The sequence below is a fragment of the Ovis aries genome, chromosome 12 (assembly GCF_016772045.2).
Source record: "Ovis aries strain OAR_USU_Benz2616 breed Rambouillet chromosome 12, ARS-UI_Ramb_v3.0, whole genome shotgun sequence".
Taxonomy (NCBI): domain Eukaryota; kingdom Metazoa; phylum Chordata; class Mammalia; order Artiodactyla; family Bovidae; genus Ovis; species Ovis aries.
This window is the reverse complement of record NC_056065.1, coordinates 23,263,405-23,278,581: the sequence shown is the minus strand read 5'-3', so window position 1 is coordinate 23,278,581 and position 15,177 is coordinate 23,263,405. Positions and strand designations below refer to the sequence as shown.

General features: G+C 42.0%; 1 protein-coding gene across 8 annotated transcripts in view; it reads right to left on the bottom strand.

Moving 5' to 3' along the window:
* The window catches only part of MARK1 (microtubule affinity regulating kinase 1), a 140,514-nt gene that overhangs the window by 109,090 nt on the left and 16,247 nt on the right, over positions 1–15,177 (bottom strand). Inside the window, exon 1 of one of the 8 annotated variants that reach the window (XM_060396328.1) lies at positions 1,419–13,264. The exons of the other annotated variants lie outside the window; for them this stretch is intronic. The gene's annotated coding sequence lies outside the window, so the exon portion shown is untranslated. Of the gene's footprint in view, positions 1–1,418; positions 13,265–15,177 lie in introns of those variants that run through there. 8 annotated transcript variants of the gene reach the window in all.

Genomic DNA, 15,177 nt, shown 5'->3' with positions numbered 1-15,177 from the left:
TGGTTTATACTTTTATCAAAATTCACTAAACTGTACCCCCCAAAATCTGTGTATTTGTGTTTGCAAATATTAACTTAAACAACTACCCATCATCCTTTTACTTAACTATAACTTAAATGCCTGGTTTTCACTTGATCATTAGATGCTTATTCACTAATGAGAGCTAAAACACACCATGAAGTTGAATATTGAATATACATACCAAATTGTTCTAAGTAAACATATACTAAAATATTTAAATTTTCAGCCATGTTTTAGAAGGGGGAAAACTTTTTCAGAAGCATCTCACTTGCCAAAACTACCATTCTGAATACTGTCCAAAATTTATAGAGTAAAACATCTCTTATGTGTTTTCTAAATAAACTGTATACTCTCACTTCCTTGCAAGTATAGTCATCAAAAGCCACAATCTATCAAAAGCTATCACCAATCAACATTCTGATCAAAAAAAGTTCAAACCATCAGTAGCTTTGTCAGTCACACACAAAGCCATACACTAACTCTGGCCAGGGTGCTGCACTGCACAAAGTCAGGGCAAAACTTTCACATTCCAGTCCATGTCAATGGTACCTCTGGACTTATACACAGCCACCCTCAATAGCCCTGATGTCAGCTATTCCAAATAGGCAAATAAACTGAGGCAGCAATAGATATCACTATATATAAGCAACATATGTTAGCTCAAGGTCAACATCAGTAATAACAGCTTTTCTGTATTCAACTTGTGGTGGTTTTGTGCCATCATTTTAACTAAGCTGTGATGTTTCCCACAAATTTCCTTCGCTCTATGTTTCTGAGTTATTATTGGCCATGAGAAACTTGTACAAGATTTGTAAAGCAGAAGTGTTACATTCTGGTTCTAAGTCAGGTGCTTTTGTAGCTCACATTGTGACTTGAATTAACATAGTTACAGCTTTCAAACAATTCCCAGACTTGAGTACTTTCAAGACATAAAGCCCCTCGATCCAAGGGAAAGATAGGTCTGGAAGAAAGAAAATATTACTTATCCCCAAATGCATACTGTAAATCCTCCTCCTAGCTTCCCCCCAAATGGAGCTGTCAGTTTACTAGTATGACTATGCACTGGTGATGTGGAGTGAAAAAAAAAAAACAAACTGTCTCCAAATTAACAGTAACTCCTCAAAACCTAAAACTCCACCGTGTTCTCCCAGTCAGAGCTGGGGCTTAAGGAAATCAGATGATCAATGACCTTTAGAACTGGGCTCACTTCACAGTGGAACCACTGGGTCCCCAGATGGGTCCTGTGGTTATTTCCCCAGTTCCGGGATACACAGTTGGAATACACAAACTCAGCACCTGCCAGAACCTAAACACTGGCTCCCAGGCCTGTGAATTAATATGAAGACTATTAGACAGAGGAAGGGCAGGTGGAAATTATTAGAATTATGCAATCTTACCAAAACAGTAAACCAAAGCAATCCTGGCTCCTGGAGGGACTGCAGAGATCAGTGACAGCACAGAGATGCAGGGATAGTAATCCCCCAACACATCCGTTCCCACCCCATCTTCATTCAGCTCAGTTATTTGGTCTCAGCAAAACACAGGTACATTCTGAAAAATGACTAAGTTATCAAAACTTAATTAGTTGGTAATTCCAATTCCAATTGCTATTCTAGAAGTGATTTCCCTGCTGAATCAAATCAACATACCCTCTGGTACTGAGTGTGCAGCTACTGAGCTGATGAATGCTTTTTTCTCTATACATGTTAGAATATCTGAAGCAGTTTGTTACTCCACTCACTATGCTACTTTGGAGATATTTCAAACCTCCAGCCTTATCTTGTAATCTAGTCCACACTTTCTCAGCCTTGGCACTATAGACATTTGGGGCCAGGTCATTTTTTGCTGTAGGGGACTGTCCTGTGCATCACCTGCTCACTAAATGACTAGCAGCTCCCCCCGCCACACACACACACACACACACACACACACACACACACACACACACACACACACACACACTTGCGACAACCAAAAATGTCTGCAGGCATGGCCAAATGTCCTTTGCCAACTGTCCACAATTGAGAACCACTGATCTAGTCCACAAGGACCTTATCTTTCTTTCCAAAGGATATCTCACTGGTCTGTTACATCGATGATGTCATGCTGACTGGATCTGGTAAGCAGGAATTAACTACTCTGATACTTTGATTAAGGTATGTGTATGCCAGGGAAAATAAATTCCACAAAAATCCAAGGGCCTGTCTCCTCAGTGAAACTTCCAACAGTTTAATCATCTGGGATGTGTCAAGATATCTTCTTCAGGGTAAAGAACAAATTGCTGCACCTGGCCTCCCCAAATTTTAAGAAAGAGAAGCCATGGACATAGAATGAAGGCAACACATATACTTCATTTTCATTACAGGCAATCCAAAAGCTTGCCAGTTGTGTACTGGGGCCAGAAAAGCAGGACTTCGTAGGAGATACAAGGCTCTCGTCAAGCTGCCCTACCACTGGAACTCAGAAGACTCACTGGTGCAAGAAGCATCTGTGGCCAAGAGAGGTCAAGTACTGGGCGTTTGGCAGGCCCCTACATGTGGATCACAGTGCAGACTTTCAAGGCTTTGAAGCAAAATTATGCCACCCTTGGCAAATAACGATTCTCTTTTGGGAAAACTGCTTCTGACTTGATACCGAGCCCCAGGAGAGACTGAATAGTTGATCATTCAACATGAGTTTTCCATTATGACTTGGGTATTGTCCAACCCATCAAGCCGAAAATTTGGGCATGTACAGCAACATTCCACTATCAGATCCAAGTGGTGTATATAGATAAGGGTTGAGTGGATACTGAATACACAAGCCGCATCCACATGGCTGAAGTGTCCCTGGCCCATACTCCAGATTCCCTGCTTATTCTCTACATTTATCATAAACCCACACCTATGGTCTCATGGGACACTTCCTATGGCCACCTGATAGAGGAAGAAAAATAAATCCGCATCTAGTTCACACTCATTCCTGCACAATATTCTGCCGCCACCCAAAAGTGCGCAGCTGTAGCACTACAGCCCCACTTTGTGATGGCACTGAAGGAAGAGTAGCAAAAAGAAAATCCCCCATGGGTGGAACTTTAAGCAGGGAACCTGGCTGCTTCCTCCGCCTAGAAAGAGAGTGTGTAGATTCTACAGAGATTCGCACATTGGTGCTCGTTATTTGGCTGAATGATCAAGGACCTGGAAGGAACATGATTTGAAAATTAATGACAAGGAAGAAGTATGCTAATAGATCCCCCTAAATGAGCACAGCATGTGGAGAGTTGTACCATGTGAAAGCTCACCAAGGATCACTCATGTCATTGGTATCAGTCAGCCTCTTTCTCTAGTCACCCATCTTCCTGGCAACATAGACTAACATTCACCAAGGCTAATCCGCCAAGTGCAAAGAATAACACTGAGGTCCTCAAATGACACAATTCCCAGAAGGAGCAAGTAAGGGTAGCCTGGTAGCAGGTTCATTATATGGTTGATTATCATATACTATACGATTATACTTATATCATAGAAGGGAGCAGTGCTTTGCTCTCATTAGAATAAGTATTTGTTGTAAATACAAATTTGCCTTCCTTGTCCACAATGCTTATGCCAAAACCTCCATGAGGAGGTTTACAGAATCTATTTTTTGCCATCATGGTATTCCACACAGCACTGCTTCTAAGCAAAGAACCTGTTTTATAGCAAATGAAGCAAGACAATGAGCTCAAGTTTGAAGAATTCACTGGTCTTACTATGTTCCCAATATCCTGAAGCAGCTGGCTTGATAAACCAGGGGAATGGCCTTTTTTAAAGATTCTGTTATGATGCCAGATGGGTGACACTTTGTAGAGCTAGGGTAACATCTTCCAGGATGCAATATGTACTCTGAATCAGTGACTATTATATGGTGCTATTTACTCCATAGTCAGAATTCACAGGTCCAGGAATCAAGAGACAGAAATGGGAGGAGCTCTCTTTTGATTACCCTTAGTGATCCACCTGTGAATTTTTTCTTTCTCGTCTCTACAACTTTGGGTTCTGCTACCAGAGAAGTCTTAGCACCTAAGGGAGGAATGCTTCCACCAGATGTCGTAGTAATGATCCATTAAACTGCAAGTTGAGACTGCTTCATGGCAGTGAATCAGTAGGCAAAGAAGGAGGTTATTATACTAGCTAGGGCGACTGATCCTGACTACCAAGGGGAAACTGGGTTGCTATTATGCAAAGGCTTTAAAGAGGAGTATATCCAAATGCAGAAGCTCCTCTGGGGCACCTCTTATCACTCTCATGTCCTGAGATTAAGTCAATGGAAAATTACAATAACCCAATACAAGTAAGGCTTCTGATGGCCCAGACTCTTCAGAAATGAAGTCCTGGGTTACCTCATCAGGCAAGAAATTGTAATCAACTGAAGTGTTTACTGAGGGCAAAGGGAATATGGAATTAGTAGTAGAAGAAAGTAATTATAAACACCACCTATCTCCATGTGACTAGCTATAAAACAAGGACTGTAATACTTATGAATATTTCTTCCTTATTTTACTATAAATATATCTGCCTATATATCAACCAATTATTTCTTCCTTTTTATTCCCCTTCTCCATTCCCCTAGCTTTTTATATGAATATTGAAGCTACAAGGTATAAAAGGAGAATGTGACTCAGAAGAGAAGTGAATATTACCCAAAGAGGGATAAAGGTACTTCATGTCTATCTTCTTTTAAGGAGAGAGTTAATATGTTTTTGGTCTACCTATGAGAGCTGTGTCATATTAGGCAAAAGCATAATTTGCTATTATCTTTATTCGGAAGTTAAGTATGGTAAGATTGGTGTGGCCACACCCCATACTTAAAAGGCAAGTCCAAGGTGACATGGGACAGGCTGTGGTGGCTTCTGGTATGTGAACTTAGCTAGGCTCATTATATTTCCCAGAATTCCCTTCCCTCTATGGTCCTGGGTTAGTGTTCCTAGTGTTTAGCTGCTAAGTCATGTCTGACTATAACCGTTTACACTGTAGCCCACCTGGCTCCTCTATCCATGGGATTTCCCAGGCAAGAATACTGGAGTGGGTTGCCATTTCCTTCTCCAGGGGATCTTGCCAACCTAGGGATCAAACTCACGTCTCCTGTATGTCCTGCATTGCAGGCGGATTCTTTACTCACTGAGCCATGATCCGGGTTAATACTGGCACATTTATTTGCTCTGAAGGTCCCTGCAGGGCCAGACACAGCTGCGAGAGAATCTGCTGGCCTGCCTGCAGGCATGCAGCAGCAGCAGCCAGGCTTTCGCAGCTCCTTCAGCCCCCCAGGGCCACGTGCTTCAGCTGCTCTGAGTACTGAGCCAGGTGGCTGTGCAGCTCTACACGAAGGGCGTCAGCTCCCTGCAGGCCACCCTCCTTAGAGGCTGGAAGGACAGACACAAGCTCCAGTCTGTCCTCGGAGACACCAGTATGTCTTGTTCTCCCCTACTTTCACATTCGTCTTTCCTTCCTGACTGGAAAGCCTTGTAATTTCAGCCTCTTAATACCAGACTCCAAAGCAGCAACCATATATAAAACACTTAGCCAGTTCTCACAACTCCGTAATTTTAATGCCATAACAAAAGCCTTGGAGAAGGCAATGGCACCCCACTCCAGTACTCTTGCCTGGAAAATCCCACAGACAGAGGAGCCCTGGTGGGCTGCAGTCCATGGGGTCGCTAAGAGTCGGACACAACTGAACGACTTCACTCTCACTTTCCACTTTCATGCGTTGGAGAAGGAAATGGCAACCCACTCCAGGTTTTTGCCTGGAGAATCCCAGGGACGGGGGCAGCCTGGTGGGCTGCCGTCTATGGGGTCACACAGAGTCAGACACGACTGAAATGACTTAGCAGCAGCAGCAGCAGCAGCAGCAGCAGCAAAAGCCTTAATTTGTATCATCATAGGATCCTGCTTCCCAGATTGAATTCAGATGAACTAAATATACTTAATATAGGTAAGATTGGCATGGTCTTACTTGTGAAAGGCAGTCAAACATGGGAATATATTCCTAATTTAAGTCACTATTATGTAAACTTCACAAAGGTGAAATTAATTCCTTTGAAGAGAAAAATAGCTATCAAGCATTATTTTTAGAAAGATAAATATTATTTCCTTAAAAGAGAAGGAAGACAACACAGAATGAGAAGAACTTCTCAGAACTTCACCAAAATCTTGCTCATCAAGCCATTACCCATCATTTCTAAGGGGCAAAATATAAGTATCACAAGTCAAAAAAGACAATGGAAGAACATTATATTCCAGCATACATGATGTCAAACTATCAAAATTATCTTCAACTTGTAAATGCCTGACTTAAAACCTGCCTTTAAATTTGGGTTCAGTAAAATCAATACGGTCTCAAGAGAGAGATTCCATTAGCATGTTTAAAGCAGTAATCAATGTGAATATATTTGCACTCAGTCTGCAGAATGAGTGGATTGACATGAAGAAAATGGTAAGCATGGGGAAAAGGGAAGCCCAAACACCATTAAGTTTAATTGTGTATCTTCAACACTGTGGGGTAGAAGAAAGAATACATCTCGATGAGCAACTGTGCATCTTCTTGTCACCTTGGTTTTGTTTCTTTGGTACCATTACTGAACACCTAACTATTGCCAAGTATGTAATGTATATCTAATAACTTAAAAATGACAATCTAACCAACAGGTAAGCATTTTATTCATTTTACAGATAAGGAAATATGCCTAATATTATACACCTTTGTTGTTCAGTTGCTAAGTCATGTCCAACTCTGCAACTCCATGGACTGCAGCACGCCTGGCTTCCCTGTCCATCACCATCTCCAGATATCGCTCAAACTCAAGTCCACTGAGTTGGTGATGCCATGCAACACCTTATAAATGACTAAGCTGGGGATAAGCCACCCCAAGGATGTCTTGTCTACAAAATGTATGCTCTTAAGCATTACAAGTATCACAGGTACATCCACTGCCACTGAGAACACTGATGTCAGCACACGCCTATCCTCCTCTGTGCCCTGCTCCAATTCCTTGTTTACCAGCCACCTGCACACAATTCAGACTTCCATCTGGCTTTCTTATACTTAGTAGAAGCATTTCAATGAGCCAGAACATTATCCTTCACACTGTAAATTTAATGTATTAAATGTACCACAATTATTACTTTTTTGGTATAAAAAGGAATAAATCCACAACCTAAAATACAGAAATTCTAGTTGAAATCACGTATGATCCAGCAGTTCTAAGGTGAGCACTTAAAACGTTGGCACGCTCACTTCCTTTATCCAAATGCAACAGTGGTGGTGGTGGTGGCGGCAGCCACATTACACAGCTGCTACTAGACGCTCGGCACTCTTCTAAGGGCACGATATACACCCAATCATTCAACCCTCCCAACAGCCTGGGAAGACGGTCACCACTGTCATTCTGTTTTACAGATGAGGAACCTGGAACATAAAGAAATGCAGTGCCTTCCCAAGGTCACGGAGCTAGTAAATGGCAAAGCTTGGATTTGAACATGCCCTAAACTCTGGAGTGACACTGCTTTTGTATCTGAGCTGGGGTACACAGAGGGTGATTCCCCCTCTTCAGGAGGTGGACAGGGGGTGGTTGGCCTGTGTCTTATTTCTAGAGACACTCCTCCCTGAGACACTCCCTAAAACCTCAGGACACTCCCCTGGGAGGGCTTTCACTATAACTTGCCAGAAGACTTTACAAGCTGACCCAACTGAGTCACCAGGGGATACAAGAAAACATGGGCCTAAATTATATCTAAAAATATGGTATACTGTTTTAGAAACTTTCTAGTTCTTTCAAGTCCCCCAAGTACAAAAATCATATGGCAAACTCATGTCAGAAATAACAATGGATGTTTGTTCTTTAAAACATTAAAATACTCCAGTAGTCAATGCTTTAGTCTAAGACTTTCAGTTTAGATATATTTACTAAGCTAACAAAATTCCATAATTTTCCTGAATATAATCAGCTAATAATCATATCAACTTAAATGTCAATATACTTTCTGAATAAATCTTTTAAATTATAGCAAAATTTTAACTGATGACTTATGAACATGAACATGAGGGGTAGGGGGAAATAATCTTCAAAACACCTCAGAAGTTCCTTTTAAAAATGACCAGAATTTAAAAGGCAAATACCTTATCTACATAGCATCGCCTCAGATTCTTAAAGTACTTCAACATCTTCCAGAGTGCCATCAAGTAGCTACTAGGTGTACAGGACTGTGTGCCAAAGGACTTCTGGAGAGGGTGTATTTTACTGACATATTCTTGCTATTTAATATGACACAGCAACAATTCCGAAAGGTTCTGAAAGCCGACGATACCAGCACCACTGCCTGACTGATACGGCAGTCAGGAGCGGGGATCTCAGCCTCCGGGAGTTTGCAGCACTGCACACAGAACAGACCTGACGAAATCTCAGCACAGTGTGGCAGGGCTGTCCTTTAAGGGCGCACAAGGGAGAGTCCACGGCGTGATACTCAGCTCCACCAGAGGAGGCGGCACAGTCTCCTGCCTGACACACTCGTCCCTCCTTGGTTCTACCCCTCCTGGAGAGGAAGGGAAGGTAGAAGAAAAAGGTGGAACTATTCAACCAAGGTGGCAGCAGCCTTTGCAAGGCTTTCCTCCTTCGCATGTTTTTTGGCCACTGGTCTTTAAGAACTTACTGAAAAATCAATCCCCATGTTTAAACACGGGGCCACTGTCACAGAACTTATTTCCCTCTAGCTTTGGTATTTAAGCAGTACACAGAGAGAATCTAGAGTAGCCAGAAGAACCAATGGCACGACTTAGTAGTGCTATTCAGTCAACAAATAATTTCTGTAGAAAAAGGAACTACCAAAATTCATGTGCGTGCTCAGTCGCTAAGTCATGTCCGGCTCTTGGAAACCTCACCAGGCTCCTCTGCCCATGGGATTTCCCAGGCAAGAATACTGGAATGGGTTGCCATGCCCTCCTCCAGGGGATCTTCCTGGTATACCAATGAGTGCCAACAGAAGGGGTAAATTACTTACCCAAGATAACTAGCTAGTGACTCATTAGAAGCTAAATAATGTTCCCCTTTAGGTCAACTCTATTCACTACTAATAAAAATCACAAAGACAGGGTGTCAGGAACAGATAATGAGTTACTTACCTCAAGCATTTGCTAAATCCTTATCCTAAGCCATTCTTCTGCCCTAAGTCTAGAGAGGCTCTGCTTTCTGACCTACTCATTTCTTTAAGGCAACTCTGGGCTTCTTTAACCTTATTCTCAATACCTACTACCATAGTGAAATGTGTATGGGATTTCACTATAAAATGTGAGTCTTTTCTTAACCAGCGTCAAAGAAATAACTATCTTGATACTTGTTATAACAGCAGGAAGAGTTTACTGAAGATGACTGCACAGGGATATTACAACAGGGGAGGGAGATCTCCTCTGAATGCAGCAAAGACACCTGGGGATTTACAGCCAAGGGGCCCAGGGAGGGTGTCAGTGGCAAAAGAAAATTACTACAAGGAAACATCAAGGGTAGGGGGATTCTTGCCAAAATAGCCTAACAGGATTCTTACACATCAAGAACTTGGACATCAAAGATAGGGGATGAGAAACTTGATTAGATATCCAGGGTGGTCAGATAGCAAGAGTTGGGGATTCTCTCACCTAACTGACGTCGCTGAACTCTGCTGAGACTGGACTGTGCAGGCTCTGCAAGGACAGGACAGACAGGGAGGCCAAGTTGAAAAGAAGGCTCAGAGGAGCCTAACTGAAGTTTGATCAAGGACCAAGATGGACTGGCATTTCTCCTTTACCAAACTCTTCTCCCAATAGGCCAAATTAAGTCTCCTATTATAAAATTTTTGTAACTCCCCTATTAAAAGCTCTTTCATGAGCCATGAGAAAGCAGGGCACACAATTTAGAAACTGGAATGTTTCTAAAACATGCCAGCATACCCAGAATACAAATCGAACCATGTTGACCCTTTACATGCCTCACCCAAGGGCCACCAGTGTCCCCAGGACCACTTCCTGCTGACGCAGGCTGCAGGGCCCTCACTAAATGCGGCCATTCCCGGGCTACTGCTTGCCTCCTCTGACTCCACAAGCATAATGCTCCTTCAGCCCAATATTCTCTTCCTCCCACCTTCCTCCCACCAACTCAATTTTCCACAGAGCCAGCTGTTAGCAAAGGACGACTTACCTTCGAGCCTTAGTTCAAAGGCTACTAACTTTTCCTAAGCGCTGCCTCCTGCCTTCCCCCACCCTCCTTCAGTCTGTGTTCTGACCACTCAGATGACAGGAGCTGTAACTTCCTACTGCACTTGTCTGTCTCTCTGACTCTCTCTCCAGGCTCTGAGTCCCTCCAGAGCAGGGAGCAGGTTTCATTTGCCTTTGTATCTCGCTTGTCTACTGCTGAGCTGAAATAAACAGTAAAGGAAATAAAGAAAACCTTCTTTTGGAACTGTCGAAGCAGCACTGTTGGCCCCCAAAGGAAAGGTGCTTGATACCGCGTGCTCAGTCACTCAGTCACATCCAGCTCTTTGCGACCCTATGGACGGTAGCCCACCAGGCACATCTGTCCACGGAATTTCCAGGCAAGAATACTGGAGTGGGTTGCCATTTCCTACTCTGGGTGACTGTCCCGACCCAGGGATCAAACCTGTGTCTCCTGCATCTCCTGCACTGGCAAGGCAGATTCTTTACCATCACGCTACCTGGGAAGCCCAAAGGAAAGGTAGCCATGCTCTAAAGTTTCAAAATAAACCTGACACTATTTACCTTACAGGTAGTTCATTAAGATTTTGGTCCATTTCTCAGCTTCTAACTTGTTTACGGCCTGAACTAAACTCACAGAAGCCAAAACAATATTAACTAGTACTTCCTCAGAAGAAAGAGGCAGCCCACAATCAAAGGCACTGTGCAGGTGACTCCTGGATGTTGGCACCTTCCCTCCCAAACAGTTAACCACATAAAGCTAGGAGATAGGAGGCACACAAATTCCTCATTGTCCCCTCCTTCCACCTTCCACCTACAAACGCCACACTTGTACCTTATTATTTTCAAGCAAGATGATTCCAGTATTTTCTACTGCTGTCATCACCTACCAAAAGGGCTGACTCATCATGTCTCTTATCCCACTTGCTTTAGTAACCAAAGGTAATTTTCCTTCCACTTTAGTCAAAAGATGGGACTTATTACACAGTAACCATCAACATCCTCATCATGGTAACTCAGTGTTTTGCACAGTCTAGGTGGTAGATATCAGTATCAGAATTACTTGGGCTCTACCCTAGAGAAACTGAGTTAAGAATAATGACTGGGAGAGAGCAGGGGTTAGGGAACGAGAATTTGAAATGGTCGCCCCGGCTGGTCTGTAAACTCACTATATTTGAGAAAAAATAACCCTGATTTATCAAAATGCTGAGGACCAAAAATGTGCCAAATACTATGGTAGGTAACATACAACATACGCAAGTAATTTGGAAGTAATCACTAACCTCAGAAAACTTTCAGTTGAGTAGGAAGGTAAAATTTATACACAGAGGAACTCTAGAACAATCTTAACATTTATGACGCAGAATGGCCTTCAAAATTTAGATCAAGTGCCCAATCTTTAAAATCTTTAGGCACAGACCACTTTAAGAATACCAACACAAATTATATACGTATTACTTTACTAACAGAGCTTGTACATAAAAAATATAACATAAAACAGGTGAAAGGTTCTTGGAAATACACTAAAACTTTAGTGTAGAGCAAACTTTATAGTAATTAATAAACTATTACTAATATTATACTGTATAAACATGTTTCCTGATTTTTAAAATTTTGGTTTAACAATTGGTGATACAGAGATTGAAGGACTGATTATAAGTTAAGCTTATGTCAATATTTAATTTCAATGGCTATCATAGATTTTCAAAAAGTACCCCATACAAATAAAAGCAGCTCATTTCTGGTTACATTTAGTTATTTATAAAGTCCACATTTCTATTCATCCACCAATTATGTGAAAAAATTTTATAAAAGTAATTTAGGAGACACCTACCTGATGGCAATCAGCTGCTCTTGAAAAGTAACTATTTTAATAATTGTAACAAGTGGCTTCCACAGTCTACTAAGATTTTTTTTTAAATCTACAAGACTTATAAACAGCTTGGAAAACTGTCCACATTTTAAAGTATACAGATATGAGTATTTCAGATACATACAGTTTAGGGTAATAAATTATAGGAGTATAAAAATTTCTGAACTCCCATTTTCAAAAAACTTATTCCAGCCTTTCTGCAGTATAATAGGCAAGATACTGTAGTGGGCCCTCCAAGATAAAGCACACTTTTTAAAACGCACTGTTGAGCTTGAATGGAGTAAGAGAAACATCTAAGAAAAGAACAAAACAAACAAATATATAAAAAACAAACTTCAGCTAAAAGCTACCACAAAAGCCAGCACTGCCACTGCCCTAAATGGCAACCCACTCCAGTGTTCTTGCCTGGAGAATCCTAGGGACAGGAGAGCTTGGTGGGCTGCCGTCTATGGGGTCGCACAGAGTCGGACAGGACTGAAGTGACTTAGCAGCAGCAGCAGGGTCAAATACTCAGCCTTGGACCCCCTACCAGGAGAGAGCGCTGAACCTAAAACACCCTCATTGAGCCAGGATCCCTATTAGGAGACTGAAGTGTACCAGGTCAGTAGGGGCTCCCATGAGGAGCAATCACAAACACAAACCCTCTGCAGAGGAAATCATCCTCAATTTAGTCCCCCAACTTTCACACAGACAAAAATGAGGCAAATACAAGATCATCAGCAAAGATCAGCAAATACAGAAGAAAAAAGTCACAATAAGTAGACACAAACAAGAGCACTAAATCCCCAGGGACTTGAGACAATGGAATATCCAGATACAGAATGTAAGGAACTATGTATCAGATGTTTAAGAAAATGTAGATTAAATCACAAAAGTAAGCAAAGATGAAAAGAATATTTAAAAAGCCAGACTGACCTAAGAGAAAACCTCAGAACTGGTAGAGAAGAAAAGATGAATTAACAAAACTAAAAATTCAACAGACAGGGAAAGAGAAGAGTGGAGCATGCATCCAACACTGGCTTTTCAGAGAATCGCCCAAGGGACTGGTTTCCATCCAGCTCTACTCAGGTGCTGGTGGGAGTTGGCATATGCTAGATGCCAAGTGGCCGCTGAGAACAAAAAGACTTGCTCGGTGTGTTGTGCTGCTTCAGAGAAACCACGGTACAGCAGACAGACACCAGAGGGAGCAAAAGATTGCAAGCTGCCACCCTAAAAAAAACTAAAAATCCTAAAATTTCTCTAATCAGGAGTCTACCCAGACAAGTGAAAACGACAACTACAGAAAAGATTTGAGAGCTCTGAGAACCTCCAGCTGAGGTGAACAGCGAAACTCCTTCCTTGTATCAAGGCAGTATGGAACGATTAGGAGAGGTAGCCATTTTTAAATTGTGTGAATAACACAAAACTACAAGGAACATGAAAAGAAAATTAAGAACACAAACAAAAAATACCATGACCCAGTCAAGGAAAGAAAGTAATTCTCTAGAAATCAAGCCTAAAGAAACAGTTAATGTACTACCTGACAAAGGGTTCAAAATAACTGGCATAAAGATGCTCAATGAGCTTATGAAAATGGTGCACAAAGAAAATAAGAATTCCAACAAAGATATAGAATCAGACAGAAGTTCTGCAGCTGAAGAATGCAATAACTAAACTGAAAACCTCATTAAAGAGGTTCACCCATCCTTGATCAAGCAGAATAAAGAATAAGCAAACTTGAAGACAGGTTGCTTGCAATTATCTGGTCAAAATAAGTTCCCTGGTAGCTCAGTGGGAAAGAATCCGTCTGCAATGCAGGAGACATGGGTTTGATCCCTGGGTCAGGAAGATTCCCTGGAGAAGGAAATGGCAACCTACTCCACCATTCTTGCCTGGGAAATAGCATGGACAAAGGAGCCTGGAGGACTGCAGTCCACAGACTTGAAAAAGATTTGGACATGACTTAGCGACTAAACAACAAAACAAAATAACAACAACAACAAATAAAACAGAGTGAAGAAAGTCTAAAGTAAAAATGGGATGCCTATGGTATTTATAAGGACCAATATCTAGATTATGCGGCTCAGTGGTAAAAATTCCACCCAGCAATGCAGGAGATGCAAGACACACAGGTTTGACCCCTGAGTTGGGAGTATCCAGCAGAGGAGGAAATGGCAACCCACTCCAGTATTCTTGCCTGAAAAATCCCATGGCCAGAGGAGCCTGGTGGGCTCCATGGGTCAGAAAGAGCCAGACACGACTGAGGAACTGAGAATACACACACATCTACACTATGGGAGTCCCAGAAGATGAGAACGAACAAAGTGTAACTGAAAGGAAGAAAAATCCCTAAATATGGAGAAGGAAACAGATATCCAGATTCAAGAAACCCAAGAGAATTTAAAGAGCATGGACCCCAAATATGGTAAACCCAAAGATGTCCACACCAAGACACATTATAATCAAATTCTCAAAAGTCACAGACAGAAGTTTTAAAGCAGTATGAAAAAAGGGACTTGCCACACACAAATGAACCCCCCAAAACCTAGCAGTAGATCTCCCAGCAGGAAACTGGCAGACGAGGGGGGAAAAAGCAGTCACACATTCAAACAGGTGAAAGGGGAAAAAGAACCACCACCGGCCAACTAAGAATGCTGTATCTAGAACAGTCCTTCAAAATGAAGGAAAGACAAATTTTCAAATATAAAAGCTAAGAGAGTTTATCACCACTAGACCTCTCTTTATTTTTTATTTTACTTTATTTTACTTTACAATACTGTATTGGTTTTGCCATACATCAACATGAATCTGCCACGGGTGTACATGAGTTCCCAATCCTGAACCCCTCTCCCACCTCCCTCCCCATACCATCTCTCCGGGTCATCCCAGTGCACCAGCCCCAAGCATCCTGCATCATGCATCGAACCTGGACCAGCAATTCGTTTCTTACATGATATTATACATGTTTCAATGCCATTCTCCCAAATCATCCGTCCCTCTCCCTCTCCCACAGAGTCCAAAAGACTGTTCTATACATCTGTGTCTCTTTTGCTGTCTCCCATACAGGGTTATCGTTACCATCTTTCCAAATTCCATATATATATGTGTCA